We start from the raw sequence: 18692 nt of genomic DNA on the forward strand, positions 1-18692 counted from the left end.
AAGGAAGAAATAGAAGAGAGCCCTGTATAGGGCTTTACAGGGCTTTACACCCAAAAAAGAAAGAATACACATTCTTTTGCAGTGCACATGGAACATTTTCCAAATAGCCCATGTACTAGGCCACAAAACATACCTCAATAGAATCAGAAAGATAGAAACAGTATCAACAATCATTTCAGACCACGATGCACTGAAGATAGAAGTGAATCACAACAGACATGGAGAACCAAATCAAACACCTGGAAATTAAACAACTCAATGTTGAACAACAAGTGAATCAGGAAGGAAGTCAAGGACGAAATCAAAAGATTTCTAGAAACAAATGAGAAGGAAGACACGAACTACCAGAACCTATGCAATGCAGCTAAAGCCATGTTAAGGGCAAATTTTATACCTCTGCAAGAATTGTTCAGGAAGGAAGAAAGGGCCCACATAAACAACTTGACCTCACAGCTCAAGATCTTAGAAAAGGTCCAACATAGGAGCCCAAACCTAACAGAAGGAAAGAAGTCATAAAAATTAGAGCAAAACACAAAGCATGGAAACCCAGAAAGCAATCCAAAAGATCAATGAAACAAAGAGCTGGTTCTTCGAGACAATAAACAAGATAGATAAACCACTAACAACTCTCACAAAGAAAGAGAGAGAGAACCCTAATAAACTGAATCAGGAATGAGAAGGGGGAAATCTCAACAGAAACCAAAGAAATTCGAAAGATCATCAGAGACTACTTTGAAAGTCTGTATGCCACAGAACAAGAGAACCTAGAAGAAATGGATAAATTCCTGAATTCCTATAATCTCCCACGGCTGAATCAAGATCTAGAATACCTGAATAGTCCTATTAACATCAAGGAAATTGAAACTGTAATCAAAAGTCTTCCAAAAAACAAAAGTCCAGGTCCAGATAGACTCACTAGCAAATTTTTCCAAACATTTAAAAAGGACTAATTGCCAGTTCTTCTCAAGTTTTTCCATAAAATTGAAGAAACAGAAATTCTCCCAAACAGTTTCTATGAAGCCTATATCTTTCTAATGCCAAAAGGAAACAAAGACACCACAAGAAAACTACAGGCCGATATCCCTGATGAACACGAATGCGAAGATTCTCAACAAAATACTAGCAAATAGAATTCAACAACTCATCAAAAAGATCATACACCATGACCAAGTAGGATTCATCCCAGGGATGCAAAGATAGTTTAACATTTGGAAATCAATTAACATAATCCATCATATCAACAAAATAAAAGACAAAAACCATATGATCATATCAATAGATGCAGAGAAAGCATTTGACAAGATTCAGCACCCGTTTATGATGAAAACCGTCACCAAAATAGGTACACAGGGGACTTTTTTCAATATAGTTAAAGCCATCTACCACAAGCCTATGGCAAGCATCATCCTCAATGGGGAAAAACTGAGAGTCTTCCCTCTAGGATCAGGGACGAGAAAGGGATGCCGTCTCTCTCCACAGCTGTTCAATATAGTACTGGAAGTACTTGCAATAGCGATTAGGCAAGAAAAAAATATTAAGGGCATTCAAGTAGGAAAGGAAGAAATCAAGCTGTCACTATTTGCAGATGATATGAAACTATACCTAGAGAACCCTAAAACATCTACCAAGAAACTCCTAGAAACAATAGACTTGTATAGTAAAGTTGCAGGCTATAAATCAATATCCAAAACTCCATGGCTTTCTATACGCAAATAATGAGAGAGAAGAAAGTGACATGAAAAAAACAATCTCGTTCACAATTGTGGCCCAGAAAAATCAAGTACCTAGGAATCAGCTTAACTAAGGACAAAAAAGACTTGAACAAAGAAAACAACAAACTCTACTTCAGGAAAAAAAGAGGACACGAGGAAATGGAAAGATATCCCCTGCTCATGAATCGGGAGAATTAACACTGTCAAAATGACAATATTCCCCAAAGCACTGAACAAATTCAATGTGATCCCTATAAAGATAACCATGACATTCTTCAAAGAAATGGAGCAAACACTCCTGAAATTCATATGGAACAATAAGCCCCCACGAATAGCTAAAGCTATTGGTAAAAAGAAAATGGGAAGAATCAACCTCCCTAACTTCAAACTGTACTACAAAGCAGTAATAATAAAAACAGCATGGTACTGGAACAAAGGCAGAGCTGCAGACCAATGGAACTGGGTTAACATACTGACATCTCCCCCCAAACTTATGATCATCTAATCTTTGATAAGGGAGCAAAAAATGTGAAGTGGAGTAAGGAAAGTCTTTTTAACAAATTTTGCTGGCAAAATTGCACAACTACATGCAAAAAACTGGTCTCAGATCTCTGCCTAACACCATGTACAAACATAAGATCAAAATGAATTAAAGACCTCAACATCAGACCGGAATCCAAAGGTACATTGAAGACAAGGTGGACAAACTTCCACAACACTGAAGCTAATGGTATCTTCAAAGATGACACGACCTAGCCACGCAAGTGAAAACAGAGATAGACAAATGAGACTACCTTAAACTAAGAAGCTTCTGAACCTCGAAAGAAACAGTGACCAAAATACAAAGACAGTCTACAAAATGGGCAAGGATATTCACCCAATACCCACCAACAAGGGGTTGATATCAAGGATATGCAAAGTACTGGTTGAACTCCACAAGACGAAAACATCCAACCCCATCAAAAAATGGGGCGACGAAATGAACAGAAACTTTCTCAAAGAAGAAATCTGAATGGCAAAAAGGCACATGAGAAAATGCTCTACATCACTAATCATCAGGGAGATGCAGATCAAAACAATAATGAGATATCATCTCACACCACAGAGACTAGCCCACATCCAAAAGAACAACAGCAATGAGTGTTGACACAGATGTGGCGAGAAAGTAACACTACTTCACTGCTGGTGGGAATGCCGATTGGTTCAGCCCTTTTGAAAAACATTATGGATGATTATCAAAAAATTAGAAATTGAGCTCCCTTTTGACCCAGCAATACCACTCCTGGGAATATTTCCCAGAGAGGCAAAAAAGTACAGTCGAAATGACATCTGCACTTCTATATTCATTGCTGCACTGTTCACAGTGGCCAGAATCTGGAAAAAACCCGAGTGCCTGAGAACAGATGACTGGTTAAAGAAACTTTGGTACATCTACACAATGGAATTCTATGCAGCTGTTAGAAAAGATGAAGTCATGAAATGTACATACTAGTGATTCTACATGGAAAGTGTCAAGCTAAGTGAAATGATCCAGAAAGACAGGAACAGACATAAAGATTGCACTCATCTGGGGAATATAAAGTGACAGAATGGAAGTCGAACACCAAACTATAATTGAGATAAAGTTCCAGGAGGTCTGCTCCAGGGTTTGGAAGCTGGCCTCGCCTACTGGGGAAAAAGGCAGCTCAGATAGAGAAGGGAACACCAAGTAAAGAATGTTTGGAGGACTCGTTTGGGATGCGAGATGTGTGCTGAAAGTAGACTACAGACCGAACACGATGGCCATTTAAAACCTCTATTGCAAGCTACAACACCGTAAAGGAAAGAGTGATCAAAAGAGAATGCCCTGCCACTGAGGCAGGGTTGGGTTGGGGGATGGGGTGTCAGGGTGGGAGGGTACTGGGATCATTGGTGGTAGAGAATGGGCACTGGTGGAGGAATGGGTACTCGATCATTGTATGACTGAAACCCAAGCATGAAAGTTTGTAAGTCTACAACTGTACCTCATGGCATTTCACTGTCCTCCCATTGTTCATCGATTTGCTTGAGTGGACCCAGTAACATCTGCATTTTGAGACTTGTTGTTACTGTGTTTGGCATATTGAATACATCATGGGTAGCTTGCCAGGCTTTGCCGTGTGGGCGAGATAGTCTCGGTAGCTTGCTGGATTCTCCGAGAGGGGCGGATGAATCGAACCCGGCTCGGCCAGGCTGGCTGCATGCAAGGCAAACGCCTTACCGCTGTGCTATCGCTCCAGCCGGTGTTTCACTAATTAAAAAAAAAAATACAGCAAAAAAAAAAAAACGTAGAAAGGAAACACAAACCAAATTTTCATGTAATATAATAGAGTATGGGGGGGGGGGGGGGGAGTGGAAAGACAAAAAGAAAGAGAGATAAAAAGAAAGATAGAAAAGTAAAAAGAAAAATCAAGAACTCATAAATTACCAAGGTAATTTAAATAAGATTCATCACTTGATATCTCGTTACTCATTGATTTGCTCAAGCAGGCGCCAGTAACGTCTCTATTCATCCCTGTTGCGTGCTAGTATAGCCCAATGGCATCTGCTCATTCTAGGAACATGAAGAGCCTCAAACCAATGGTTCAGGGTCTTGATGAAGAAGTCTGACCATCTTGTTGGTGGGTGGCCACACGATCTTTTAACATCCTGTGGAATCCAGTAGGTAATGGCTTTAGCCCAGCAGTTGTCTCTAAATCTCATTACGTGTCCAGCCCATCTGATTTTCGATGCCTGGGCAAACGAGACAGCATCCCTGATTCTTGAGCATTGACAGAGGTCGAAACTCTGGATTCTTTCTCTCATTTGAGTGAAGCATGATACTCCAAGCGTAGCTCTTTCAATACCTCTTTGGGAGACACGAATAGCATTCTCATCCTGTTTGCGTAGGGCCCAGGTCTCTGAGGCGTATGTTAATGCAGGAAGAACAGTGGAATCAAGAGATGTGCTTGGAGCTGGAGCTGGAGGTTCTTCGTCCTCGTAGTTATTTCTTCAACGCTCTTGAAGGCATTCCAAGCCACTCTCTTCCTCCTGCCCAACTCAGGTGCCAGGTCATTCGTCGTGTTGACTTCTTGACCTAGGTATACATAACTGTTGCATTCGGAGATGGTCGTTCCGTTGAGAGAGAATGGAATGTCAGGAACAAGACTGTTTCTCATGAACATTGTCTTTGTGAGATTCAGCTGCAATCCGACCTTTCCACACTCATGGTCGAAGTCGGTCAGCATTTGTGCTGCTTGGCTGATGTTTGGTGTTATTAGAACGATGTCATCAGCAAAGCGGAGGTGGTTAAATAATTAAATAAGATTAAAAACTTTTAAAAAACCACTTTGACCTTAGTTTTTATTCAAACCAACATTCAAAGAATATTACTTAATGTCTATCTAATTGTGACTTTTTCAACTTAATCCCTGTTATTGATATCTAGTTTCATATTATTCTAATCAGATAGCTGTGCAATTTCAATCTTTTGAAATTTGTCAAACCCTGTTTTATGACTTGACATGGAACCTATCCAGGAGAATATTCTCTGTGAGCTTGAGAAGAACACATATTCTGCTATTGTTTGATGAACTATTCTGCATGTTTGCTCATCCCATTTGGTCCAAAGTATAGGTAAAGGTAAAGGTAAAGGCCCTCCCGTTGATCGTCGATTTGCTCGAGCGGGCCCAGTAACGTCTCCATTGGAGACTTTGTTGTTACTGTGTCTGGCATATCGAATACTCTCGGTAGCTTGCCGGGCTCTCCGGTCCAAAGTATAGTTCAAATCAAATACTTCCTTATTCATTTTTTGCTATGTGAGATATACATTGTTGAAAAGGGAATAAAGTACTAAATTATTTTATTATCATTGTATCCTTGTCTACTACTCTTCTCAAATCTGTTAACATTTTAAGTGCTTAAAATAAACTCTCTAATATTGGATGCATATATATGTACATATGTGATATCCTCCTGATGAACTAACCTTAGTCATTATAAAATGAATGATATTTTGGTCTCATTTTAGCTTTTTTTCTTTTTGAGCCCTTCCGTGCAGGCTTATGGGTCGGGGGCTATTCCCAGGGATACTTAGATACTCAGTAAACCTAGAAATTTATTGTTTGGGTTTAGTAGCTCTAAAGGACTCCGGAGAAACCCCAAAAAGCTCAGGTGTCACCAGGGTCACACCTGACAGTGCTTGGGGTGGGGTGAGATCATGTGGCACCAAGAATTGAAGTCAGGACCTTAAGCATATGAGGCATCTGCCCCACCGCTCTGAATTATCTTTCCAGTACTCTTTCTTAAAAATAGTTTTTAATTTAAATGTTATTTTTTCTTTATAAATATAGCTGGGCTGAAGCGATAGTACTGTGGTAGGGCGTTTGCCTTGCACACAGCCAGCCCAGCCGAGCTAGGTTCGATTACTCTGCCCCTCTTGGAGAGCCTGGCAAGCTACTAAGACATATTCAACATGCCAAAACACAGTAACAACAAGTCTCAAAAATGGAGACATTACTGGGCCCACTCAAGCAAATCAATGAACAACAGGAGGACAGTTTTTTATTTTTAAATATAGCTATCCCTGCCACCTTTTCATTTCTATTTGCGTGGAATACCTTTTTTCATCTCTTCACTTTGAATCTGTGTGTGCCCTTGAAACTGAAACATGTCTTACAGGCAGTATGTAACTTGAATTTGTGGGGAATTTGTTTTCCAAATTCCAGTAGGCGGGGGTCACACCCACCACCTGGCCCCCTGGCGCCGTGTAATCCCATCAGCGGCCAAGACTCAGAGACTACAAAATGCAGCTCCCGGACGAGACCAGTGCAGTCAGTCTCCTGCCCCTGCGCCTGGCTGTTCCTCGCCGGGGTCCCTTGGAGGGGAGCGGGTTGAGCTTTCCTCCCCACCCCGACCAGGGCTCTGGCAGCCGAAGACCTCCAGGACCAGCCACCACCATGCTGAGACCACTCTCCGCACACATGAAGGTACTGGCAGAGGGACAAAGCCACGCGGGTTCCGGGGCCGAGATCTCCAAACCTACTCGAATTGGAGTCGAGCATCCTCCACCCAGATCCTCCAAATTCCAGTAGGCGGGGGTCACACCCACCACCTGGCCCCCTGGCGCCGTGTAATCCCATCAGCGGCCAAGACTCAGAGACTACAAAATGCAGCTCCCGGAACCGCGTATCAGGACATCTTTTTATGACATCTTATTATCTCATTCCTACTTTGGACAAACTTGCAGGCTATGGAATGTAGCCTGCCCACAGGGCAGAGTCTGGCAAACTCCCCGTGGCGCACCAAATATGCCAAATACCAGTAACAATGATGGGTCTCATTCTCCTAAAAAGCCTTGAATATAATCTCAGGGCTAGGTTGAAAGAGACGTTACTGGGGCCTGCTCGAGGCAATCGACGATTAACAGGATGATGAATGAATGAATGAATGAATGGAATACCTTTTTTCATCTCTTCACTTTGAATCTGTGTGTGCCCTTGAAACTGAAACATGTCTTACAGGCAGTATGTAACTTGAATTTGTGGGGATTTTGTTTGTTTGTTTTTTGCTTGTTGAATCACCATTGTTGAATATCAATCCCAAGTGTTTCAGGCTTCATATGTGAATTGCCTCTTTTCCTCCCACCCAGAGAGACTTACAGTGCTCTTGCGAGTACCCCTAGTCCCCTGAGTTTATCTTTAGCCTTTCCTTTGTGCTTTATCTCTCATTGTCAGAATTCCCCAAGTCAGTCTTGGTTGTTTATAAACCAAAACTTAAGTAACTCTGGACTTGGTAGTGAATTATTTACTTTTCTATCTCCCCTATAGCCTATTTATATTTTACTATAAAGCAATGTTCTTTGCTTAAACATAGAAAGACTGTTAATGCTATGCTCCTAATATTTGGGAGCAGATGAACTCTGAAATGTATCTATTCCTGGGCATCTGTCATAATTATTACTCGGGCTTCAGTTGCTGTAGTTCCTAACACCCCAAATGGGAGCTTCCACCAAGGGAATGGGATGGACCCGGGGCAAGTGGTAAAGCTACCCGGGCATCGAAATGGAACAATCTAGAAAGCATAAATGCATGGTTTTGATGCAAACTATTAGGATTTAAGAGTTAAGACCCTCATGGGGAAGGACAAGTTGAAGTGGCCTGAGGACTTAGTCTGGGATTTACAGTAAAAGTCTTGCTTGCTCTCAGAGCCCAGAGAACTATATCTCTTACTGTGTTTATCCAAATAACTGCAAGTATTAATAAGAAGTAAACTTAATTGTTTAGAAGCAAACTTAATATGTACAGCTAAAGGGAAAAAGAAGAGCAATATAGATGCCCCTGGGAGACAGAGCATCTCCTTGAATTAATTCCTTCCCAAAAGAATTGCCTCTACCTAAACGTTTTACCTCTGTAAATGATCAATCACACCTATGTGCAGTCCTATACCTTGAACTCCTTCAGATGTTCTGTAAGTATTCTAACAGCTCTACATTAAATGGGCCAATTTTGGCAGAATCTCCTGCCCCCGCTCCAGGCTGTCTTCACTGGGGCCCCTCTGAAGGGGGCAGGTTGAGTTTCCCTCCCCGCCCCAAACAGAACCCCAGCAACTGAAAACCTCCAGAACTCAGCCCCAGCCAAGCTCAAGGCCACTCTCCACACGCTCAGATGAGCCTCAGGCATGAAGGAACCGGCAGAGGAACCCAGGTATGTCAGACCCATGGCTGAGATCTCCAAGCCTGCTTGGATTGGGACTGGGCCTCCTCCACCCAGATCCTCAGTTTTCCAGTAGCTTGGTAGTTACACCCACAAACTGCCCCTGGCACCACCTAAACTCATCAATGGCCAAGATACAAAGACTATAAAGCAAAGCTCCCGGAAGAGAGCCATGCAGTTTTTCCTGGAGCGCAGGCTGCATTTGTGGCCACGTGACCTTTTATACTCTAGACCACTGATGTACCTAAAGCAGCACACATGTGTTTGGTTTCAACATACTTACTTGTATTCTCTTACATACAGGCTCAAAGGATCCCAGAATGAAAACAACAGTCTTTACACACTTCCTTCTTATTGTGGTTGCAAGATGCTTGCTGGTTGGGTGGGTGTTTGAATATTATCTGTAATGAACTACTGTGAACTACTTTATGAAAATAAAATGTATAAAAATTGCAAAAATAATAATAAATGGGACATTTTTACCATCAGTCCAGGGCCCCCATCTCTTTATTCCTCTGCCAAGAAGCATGGGTACAAGAGTCTCAGTCACTGAACACATACATCACACACACACACACACACACACACACACACACACACTTTGTGAACTCACAGATCATGAGATACACAGTTACAAAGTTGTTAATGATTGGGTTTCAGTTGTACAATGTTCCAACACCCATTCCTTCACCACTTCTCTCTCTCTCTCTCTCTCTCTCTCTCTCTCTCTCTCTCTCTCTCTCTCCTTCTCTCTCTCTCCTTTAAGGCACTGTATGATCAAATCCCCACCCCCTCTCCACCCAGCACCACCAGGAGTAAGCCAGGAGTAAGCCCAATGTGCCCTCCCTCTCCCCGAAAAAAGAAAAATGTGACAGAAAAAGAAAGGGGTTTGTGAAGCTGGTAATATGCCTTAACTGGAGCTCATTACCTGAATGAGTTCTTTTTGCTCAGTGAATCGCAGTATGTACTTATGTATGCTTTATAGTATTTACATTACATTTCTCAGAAAAGTAAAGGGGTTGAGATTTTAGTCTACCATATTTTCCGCAATGACGAGAAAAGATATGAAAATACTGGATCAGAGGCAAAGGGCTTACTACTCACAGGAATCACAAGCTTCATGTTTGCATCACTTCCCTGTGACAGTGCACCCCTCTTATCCCTCATCACCCACCAAGTAGCATAGTGACACTGAGGTAGGTCCATGTGGAAGCACATACAGTAGATTTGTACCCACACTCAGAGAGCCTGGGTCTAGGAAATGGTCTTTGGTGCTCAGGGACTGTGCTGTGCCAGGAATCAAGCCCAGACTTCCACAGGCAAAGCTTGTGCTCCAGCCTTTGAGCAATCTCTCCACCCCAGGTAAGAGTCTTTTTTAAAGGGGCTGCAAGTCAACACTGTCCAGACTTTATACTGGAAGAAGTTATTGTCTTTATTCTGTACAACAAACAAATCTGCAATTGTTTCAAAGTAAAATTCTCTTCTTGTTGCTTTACTTATTTTATATTTTTTGAAATTTTAAAATAAATTGAATACGTTTGATGACAAAAATGTAAAACTTTGGGAATATAGATTCACATTTAAGTATATAAGCCTCACCATAACTGTTATTTTATTTTATTTTTGATTTTAGGACCATGGTTTACAAAGTTACTGTTAGTTGAGTTTTAGGCATACAATAATTCAACACCGACTGAAATCCATTTTTTTACAAAACTGTTCATTGTTTAGTACTTGAAAAAAGAGTCTATATATAATGTTTCCCAAAGTGTATAATACTGCCTCCCCCAATGGTGTGGGGAGAGGGAAAGATTAATAGTCGCCTACTCAGACTCAGTTGGGTGCTTTCTGTTTATTGGCTTAAAGTCTGGACTCTACAAAAAATTCTCAGTTCCTCTGGTTGCAAGACATGCAGAAACATGAGAAAGTTGTATAGAATTGCTTTCCAATGATATTGCAATTAAAATGTACATTTATATGCTAACCTAAAAAATTATCACAAATGAGACTAAAATTAAAGTTCCTTTGACCATTTTTCTGCCCCAGATCCAGAGGTGATTATTTTTTTTTCTTTCTTTCAGCATTCTTTTCTAGACAATTAGCTATGAACATCATAAATCTATTCAACCTAAAGATAAATATTTCAAAAATCCTGGGAACAAGAGTCAGACCAATTTGAAATCAGCACTTATCCATGAACAATTTCCCTTGGATGTGGGTTGGTAGAACCGGCCTTCTCAATTTCATGAATAAAATTAATGCAGATTTATAAGTATATATTTATTTAATCAAAACCCTTCAAAATAATGCTGAACTCTATGTATTTGCATATACACAAAGAGTAAGTGGAAGAAGAGATAGAGAGAAGAGATATAAGTTAAATGTATAATATCACATCCTACATATTCTACAATTTGTTTTCCTGTAATAAGGTCGTGAGAGTTCTTCTTTCCATGTCACTACAAATGCAAATCTTCCTCTTTTATCTAATCTTTATCATAGCAAACCTTAGCTTGAGAATATTTCAATTCAATTAAACATTTCTCTTTTGGATGTGACCAATTTTGTTTAGTTTTGTTGTTGTTGTTGTTCTTTTTCTGTTACCAACAATGCCTCAATGACTATGGCTAAAGAGGTTTGTTTAGTCATTGTATCACATCTTCTAGGGTATATTCCAAGTAGGATTGCTCCACACAAACTATTTCTCTTCAAACATTGGTCCAGCTGTGTCACTACTAGTTGCCCATTTTCCCATAAACTTGCTAATACTGTACATTATTGTTTTTTTCTTTCTTTCCCCCCCCACCCCATGAGGGCCAAAAAAGGTGGTGGGCCAGTCAGAATCTATTTTAGTACACGCTCAGCAGCTGGTATTAAGTGCACAGCTTGCCTTGGGTAATTTCAAAACCTCTGAGTTTTTCCAGTCAGGTATCACAAACTGTCCTAATTCACTGGTGTACTCAGTGGCACCAGGGTTTGAACTCAAGACTTTTTGCTTGCCAGGCACTCTTGAAGGCACTGAACCATTTCATGGACCTCCCGATTTAATTTTGCTCAACTGGAAATAAGAGAAAAATGACATCTTATTGGTGTTTACATTTGTGTCTTTCCAATAGCTAGTAATACTTAGCCTCTTTTCATACCTTAATGTATCTTAACATTTACATGTCAGGTAATACAATATGCACTTTCCATACAACCTTTATTTTATTCTTATAGACCATTCCTGATTTAAAAGGACCTACTACTTCCCCTCCATTTAGCTGATGAGTAAAAAGTAAAGGTAAAGGCCCTCCCGTTGTTCGTCGATTTGCTCGAGCGGGCCCAGTAACGTCTCCATTGGAGACTTTGTTGTTACTGTGTTTGGCATATCGAATATGTCACGGGGAGCTTGCCAGGCTCTGCGGTGCGGGCGAGATACTCTCGGTAGCTTGCTGGGCTCTCTGAGAGGGGCAGAGGAATCGAACTCGGGTCGGCCATGTTGGCTGCGTGCAAGGCAAACGCCCTACCCGCTGTGCTATCGCTCCAGCTGACATAAAGAAATAAGATCTCTAGCTGGGATTCATGAATATAGCATTTCTCCAATTACTTAAATAATATCTATTCTTTTCTCCTTTAGTAAGAAAATCCAGACTATGGAGGAAGAAACAATTTATTCAATTTTAAATATATATTTTGGGGCCAGAGAGATAGTACAGCAGATCAGCCACTTCCTTGCTTATGGCTGATACAGATTCAGTCCCCAACACCATGCGTGATCCTTGAGTGCAGAGCCAAAACCCTGAGCATAGCCGGGTATAGCCAAAAAGAAAAAACAAGTAAATAGAATGTATATTTCACAGCCATCTCTATAGTAGAAAGAGCTATATAAATAAATTCTTACAAATATGCTATGCATGAAAATTGAGCAAAGAGCAACTTCCTGCTCTTTTGCCATAAAATTAGTGTGAAAATAGAGGAGAAAGATAAAACAACATGCAGGTGGTGAAATAGTGACCTGGTGGAAAGCAGAGAGATAGATAGTACCAGAGGAAAGCGCTTATCTCGTATGTGGCACCAGATCAGATCTCCAGCTCTGCACGTGATCCCCAGAGCATCACCAGGGGCCACTCCTCTGCACAGAGCCAAAAATAAACTGCACACCCCAGAGTGGGGCCCAAACACTCCCCCACACCACACATACCATACACACCCTCTATACAGCCCAACCTCTCCCACTCTCCACCCCACTTACAAAACAAAGAACTTGCAGTACTGGACATCAGGAAGTCTGTCTCACAATTGCCTGCCAACTTCTGGATTTACATGAGTTTTGTAAAATGTCTACTCTGCTTTTTTTGTGTCATTGCTGGCATAATAATGGAACCAAGATATGAACCAAAGCTCAGCCCATGTTCTTGACTCTGCTTCTTACCAAAACAACACTCCGCACAAAAGGGATGTTATTTCTCTAGTAGTTACCATTAGTGGCCAGTAAAAACTGGGGAATATTGGCTCTTAGCTATTCTTCCTCAGGACAATTGCAATTGCATGTCCTGCTTCCAAATAAAAACAAATTCATCCTAAGAATAACAGAGAAGAGGTAGTGCTTATAAAAGATGAAAATAGAAATAGCCTAATACTACATAATTATTATATATCTGCAGGACAGAATATTATTTATAGAAAAGAACAACAGGGTATGTGTTTAAGACAGGAAGTTCTGATCCTGGTCTCCCAACTGTATTTGCTATGTGACCTGAGAAAAATGACATTGTTTCTCTTTCCTCCCTTTTCGTACCTCTTAATAAAAAAGATCTTTGTGCCAATGAGCTTGGACTGAGAGTCCAATGAAGAAATACACATAAAAGCTTTTCAAGAAATCAGTGCTTCTCTCTCTGGACACAGGAAAAATCACTATATAAATTTGAGTTCCTGCGTACATGCACTCCACACCATGCATAGCAGACTTGCAGTTATCATTATTGCTTTTGGGTGACCCCAGTCTTCTCCCTTCTTTTTAGCCATTATGTGACTGAAGACCCCATGAGACATAGAAAGAATGTCAGAATGGGATCTGGCATTATCACCGAAAAAAAAGGCAGGTGTGATTGTATGTGCATGGGTTTTTTTGGGGGGGTGGGGTGGGGATTTAACCTTTTTCTCATTGAGTTTCATATATTTTATGCAAAGAATTGCTGAATATTCATTGATCTATCTAGTATCCACAAGTACGCTATTAGAAATGCATTGCTTATCTGTATTTTTGAAATGTTGAAATAATTCAGTGTTGATCCTTTGTAAGATAGGCTTGCTACCTTTAAACTGAAGTGACAATAACACCCCAGTCTCCTGCAGTTTCTCTCAAGTTGTACTGATATCCTTGATGTCTCCAACAAACCAGAGACTGCTGTGAGAATCCTGTATGTCACCATTAAATTGGAAAAGGCCCAAAATATCAAAATCTCACTGTGGCAGTGAAGGAAGTGAGAAAAACGCAAACCAATGGTTATTCATGAATCATTCTGGTCTGCCATGATAAATACCACTGGCTCTTTTCTCCTCTTCTCTAGGCTCATAATTTTCTTCCTGAAACTGTATCATCTACATGGGAAGAACTGGGCTGAAGGGATGTCTAATAAAAATGATTTTTAAAGATTCTTAAAATGACTGTGTGGGGGGGGGTGGTTATGAGCTCTTCTGATATATGTAACACAGGACCCAAGTAACCTCCTCAGAGTGGGGAAAGGAGATTCAAAATAGTTTGTCAGGTTTAGTGGGAATGCTAGTGACAACTTGGTAAGACTAAGAAAAAACAAAATAATCAGACAATGAAAGAACTTTTCTTTGAAAATACTCTGAGCACCTACTTTCAGATCTGGATTACTGCTGAAACAGCAACTATAGAGATTCACTCTGCACATGTAGATCCCGCAAGGAAGATTCCAGAATAGCTATGCACCTTCACATTAGAAACTAGGATGATAGATAATTGGGAATGAAATTCAGCAGTGCAGAGATACAGCAGCACCAAAAGAGCAAGTGAAAGTGTAGCTTTGGGTGTTTTATTGGAGATTTCCAAAAGTGTTTTCATTGTTTCAGCCAGGAGTCGCGGCTCATTGCCATTTATTGCATCGCTGACAGGCAATGCCCTGTGACACATTGGCAAACATTTTTACAGTTTTTCCGGTTCTCCTTATGAATGATATTTATAGGCTAAGAATTGCATTTGGTCCTACTTCCTGACACAGTTCTCTTTGGGGGCGTGGATTAAATGTAGATCTGGGTGTTGAAAGGCATTTACATAAGTGCTGTTTGTGAACAGGGAAGCCAGTTCTTCTATTATCACCAGAACATTTAAATCTTAATGACTGGCATTGTTGTCTAAAAGACGGTGTTTTTCCTGCTGAGAAACTGCATTAGATTCAAGAAACGGAGCTCATTTCCATTCTCTCAGCAGTCTCTCTAGAAATGACATGCAGTGCTTGAAACTGTTTATTTCCAAATTCAGGCCTCCCTCGCATCAGTCATCAGCTTCAATTACCAGTTTTCCGGAGCTGAGCCATCAGACAGTCTGACACCAGGGTCCGGCCTAATTCCCACCTTCTCCAGAGTCAAGAGCATAATGTGCAGATGAAAAGGTGCAAAATAGCCCAGACTTCATTAGCATGCAGGGCCTGGCTGTTCATTTGCTGGCTGCGAATGGAAGTTCTGACACTCGGAGCTGGCTGCAAAATGAGAAAAGTCCTCTTCAGGGGAGATGGGGTCCTCGGTGGTGAGGAAAGGTCATCAAAAAGACAGTCACTGCCCTTGCTCCCTGCTCTCCAGGACTGCTTATTGATTCCAGGGACACCTCATTACACGCTGGATCAACATATTATTGCCATGTTCTGGGACTGAATTGTTTACAAGTGTCTTTATCACTGGCAAAGGCCTGCCCAGCGATGCATGACTACACTCATTTGGCTGTGACCCGCCAATTATGTGTTATCCGATATGTTGCTGGGTATCTTGATCTTTGCCCGGGTGTTCTCCCAGCATCAACACAGTCCCATTTGCTACTTCTTTCTAACCACTCTTTGGGAAAGTAGCCATTAGTCTGTGTGTGTGTGTGTGTGTGTGTGTGTGTGGTGTGTTTGTGTGCGCGCTACCAGAAATCTGAACAGAACATTCTTAGTCTGTTGCTTGCTATGCATTCTTAGTCAGTTGCTTGCTATGCATGACATCCATAATCAGTTGGGAGAAACAAATTCTCTCTCTCTCTCTCTCTCTCTCTCTCTCTCTCTCTCTCTCTCTCTCTCTCTCACACACACACACACACACACACACACACACACACACCATCTACTTTTATGGCTTCAAGGATAACCCACATGATTTGCAATCAGCATGCAGGCAGAGAGCATAATGTGGTTTGTTAGTGATCTCCCTAAGCTTCCACATAGGCCTGCCAAGAAAGGGACCATATTTTACATGGGTATAACTAAAGCAAATATTGCACAGAATCATTTTAATCTTTCATTACAGACACTTCTATGACTCCATAAAATGAAGAGTAGGCTAGCAACTGGATTAAAAATTTGGTCAAGAGTTTGTGTGACACCTCCTTGCTCCCTAAAAATGTCCAAGTTCAGTTTCAAACAGAACACATTCTGCCAAGCAAACATGATCTCTATTTCTCTATTCGCAAGACCTTAATGATATTGTGTATTGAAAACTGGGTTTATATTTTATGAATGTTGCTTAAAGAAGGTTTAATGACTGCTAAACATTTGGGTCATCTCAACTAAATACTATAAGGGGGCCCATTTCATTTTCATCTCAAATGGCTACTAGGAATAGTTCTTTAAGGAGTTTCCGAGAGAGGAAATAGCAAAGCAAATGTCCAGAAATTTGTCTTTGTTCCTCCTGGGAGAACACATCCTTGGAAATGGAAATGGGTGTATACTATAATTAGAGAAATAAAACTCCGGAACCTAACTACCTTCTGGAAGGTGGCACCTTTAAGTACATTCTTTTCTATCAATTACCCGGATTTGTCTGTTATTTATCTTTACTTCCCTCCAGGAATTTCATTTAGTCTCCTCAATTTTGGGAGCTAAGGTTTATAAAGTTAAAGAGTTCTTTGTATTTTTTTCTAAAATCCCTGGTTTCTAGTTTGCTGACAAATGACTAACTAAGAAGGTTAAAGATCCTTCCTCCTCAAGGTACTTCAACTCAATTAAAGCATCAATTGAAAGATGTTTGCTCCAGCAATTGGTTAAGGACACTGCAAATTTTGTAGTGTCATCAACCAACAAATAGCCTTTGGAAGAGAAGATGATGGAAGGATTAACTCTTGATTTATTTTCAGAGACATGATGGCAAGTGGAGAAGTTTGTTCAAGGGATAAAGGTGGGACAAGCAAGACTAGTTACCAAGGCTTTTCTCTAAAAATTCTGGGGCCCGAGAAAGAGCACAGAGGGTAAGGCACTTGCCAAGCCAGATTCAATCCCTGGCGTCCCATATGGTTCCACAAGTCCACCAGGAGCAATTCCTGAGTGTAGAGACAGGAGTGATCCCTGAGCACAGAGCTAGGAGTAAACCTGAGCACAGTTGGGTATGGCCCCCAAAACAAACAAAAAAGCAAGTTTCAATGTGTTGGAATTCACAGAATACCACAGAGGATCACTCTCCATAGCCAGGTTTCATCTAAAAGGAAAGAGGTTTCTTTAATCTTATAAGGATATAACAGTGAAGTAGTGAAATGACCACAAATGGACAGTTTGAGGTTGGATGTTATAGCCATTCAGAGACTTCTGCCAGTTTACAACCAGCAAATCTGTTATTTCAACCATAAAAGAGAATCTCTTTCTATTATGGTTTGAACACCTCATATTCTTTATGAATCCCCCCAAACTGGTACCAGAAGGCTTTCTTTAATTGACCAGATGGCCAGTCATCCTACATCCTCTAGGTTCCTTCTCCATCTTAGGAGTCATCTATCTATATCTTTTTTTTGTAAGTAAATGGAAAGTCATATACAACAACTGCAAGTACAGTGATAAGCTACAATGGTCAGGTGGTAACAAAAAAAGAACTTATTTTTAAAGTAATTGATTGAAGTTAACAATGTGCCAGGTAATGTTATAGATATTTAGCATTCATTCCTTTGTTATTATAACCACCTACTGACATGTATTTTTGGTCACTTTCCAGATGAGAAAATCTGTCCACACATCTAATCAGAGTTTTTTAATGGGCTCAAGTTCATACTGCTAGTAACAGAGGTAGAACTTAAACCCAGATGTGATACATGAAGGAGTCTAATCTCTGTTCTGCCTCTCAATCAACCACCAACACAAATATCCAAGAAACCAATATAGCATGTTTTTGCATGCCAGCCAAAAAACAATGCACAACATGTTGCTAGTAATTCTTGGTGGTACATCATAGCACAGCAGGTAGGGTGTTTGCCTTGCATGCAGCCAACAAGGCCGACCCAAGTTCAATTCCTCCACCCCTCTCGGAGAGCCTGGCAAGATACCAAGAGTATCTTGCCCTCACGGCAGAGCCTGGCAAGCTCCCCATGGAGTATTTGATATGCCAAACACAGTAACAAGTCTCACAATGGAGACGTTACTGGGTCTGCTGGAGCAAATCAATGAACAACAGGAGGACAGGACAGGACAAGACATATCAAACCTATCATCTTTTAAACATCTGCCATCATTGAGCTGGACTGAAAAAAGTCTTCCTTGCGTGGTATCATAAAGTTTTGACATAAAAGCTCAATTCAGATAATTTAATTAAAAAGTGGGGTGGCATCACAAAAGGCCTCTCTGGCTCCTGATCAAGCTGCCATGATCCCAGAGACTCAGAAACAAATCTCAAAACCCAGTGGCTTTTGACAGAAATGCATCCAGACCCCGCAGTAGGCTACTTTTGCTGGGCCACCCCTGGGGTGAAAAGGTGCTGTCCCTCTACCTGCTCTCCCTTGGCGACTAGATGGCTGCCATCCTCCAAAGGCCATTGGACAGTCAGGTTTGGCCCTCAGTGATGAGACAAGTGGGACATTATGGGTTGGGGGTGGAGCCGGCCCTTTCCGCCCAGTCCCAACAAGACCCCGAGTCGCCACCCATAAACGGCCTCTCTGGCTCCTGATCAAGCTGCTTAATGGCCATGATCCTAGAGACTCAGAAACAAATCTCAAAACCCAGCGGCTTTTGGCAGAAATGCGTCCAGCCCTCACAGAAGGTTACTGTCACCAGGCCACCACAGGGGGGAAAGGATGCTGTCCCTCCACCTGCTC

The 18692-nt window shown here is 41.2% G+C and overlaps 1 protein-coding gene across 3 annotated transcripts in view; it reads left to right on the top strand.

Annotated features, from left to right (window-relative positions):
• The first annotated feature begins 7766 nt into the window (after positions 1-7766).
• KIZ (kizuna centrosomal protein) overlaps positions 7767-18692 on the top strand; it is a 203066-nt gene continuing 192140 nt past the window's right edge. For all 3 annotated transcript variants that reach the window (XM_056121686.1, XM_056121688.1, XM_056121691.1), the window contains exon 1: positions 7767-7770. The gene's annotated coding sequence lies outside the window, so the exon portion shown is untranslated. The remainder of the gene's footprint in view (positions 7771-18692) is intronic.

This window comes from Sorex fumeus, unplaced genomic scaffold (genome assembly GCF_029834395.1).
Source record: "Sorex fumeus unplaced genomic scaffold, SorFum_2.1 ptg000044l, whole genome shotgun sequence".
Lineage (NCBI taxonomy): Eukaryota > Metazoa > Chordata > Mammalia > Eulipotyphla > Soricidae > Sorex > Sorex fumeus.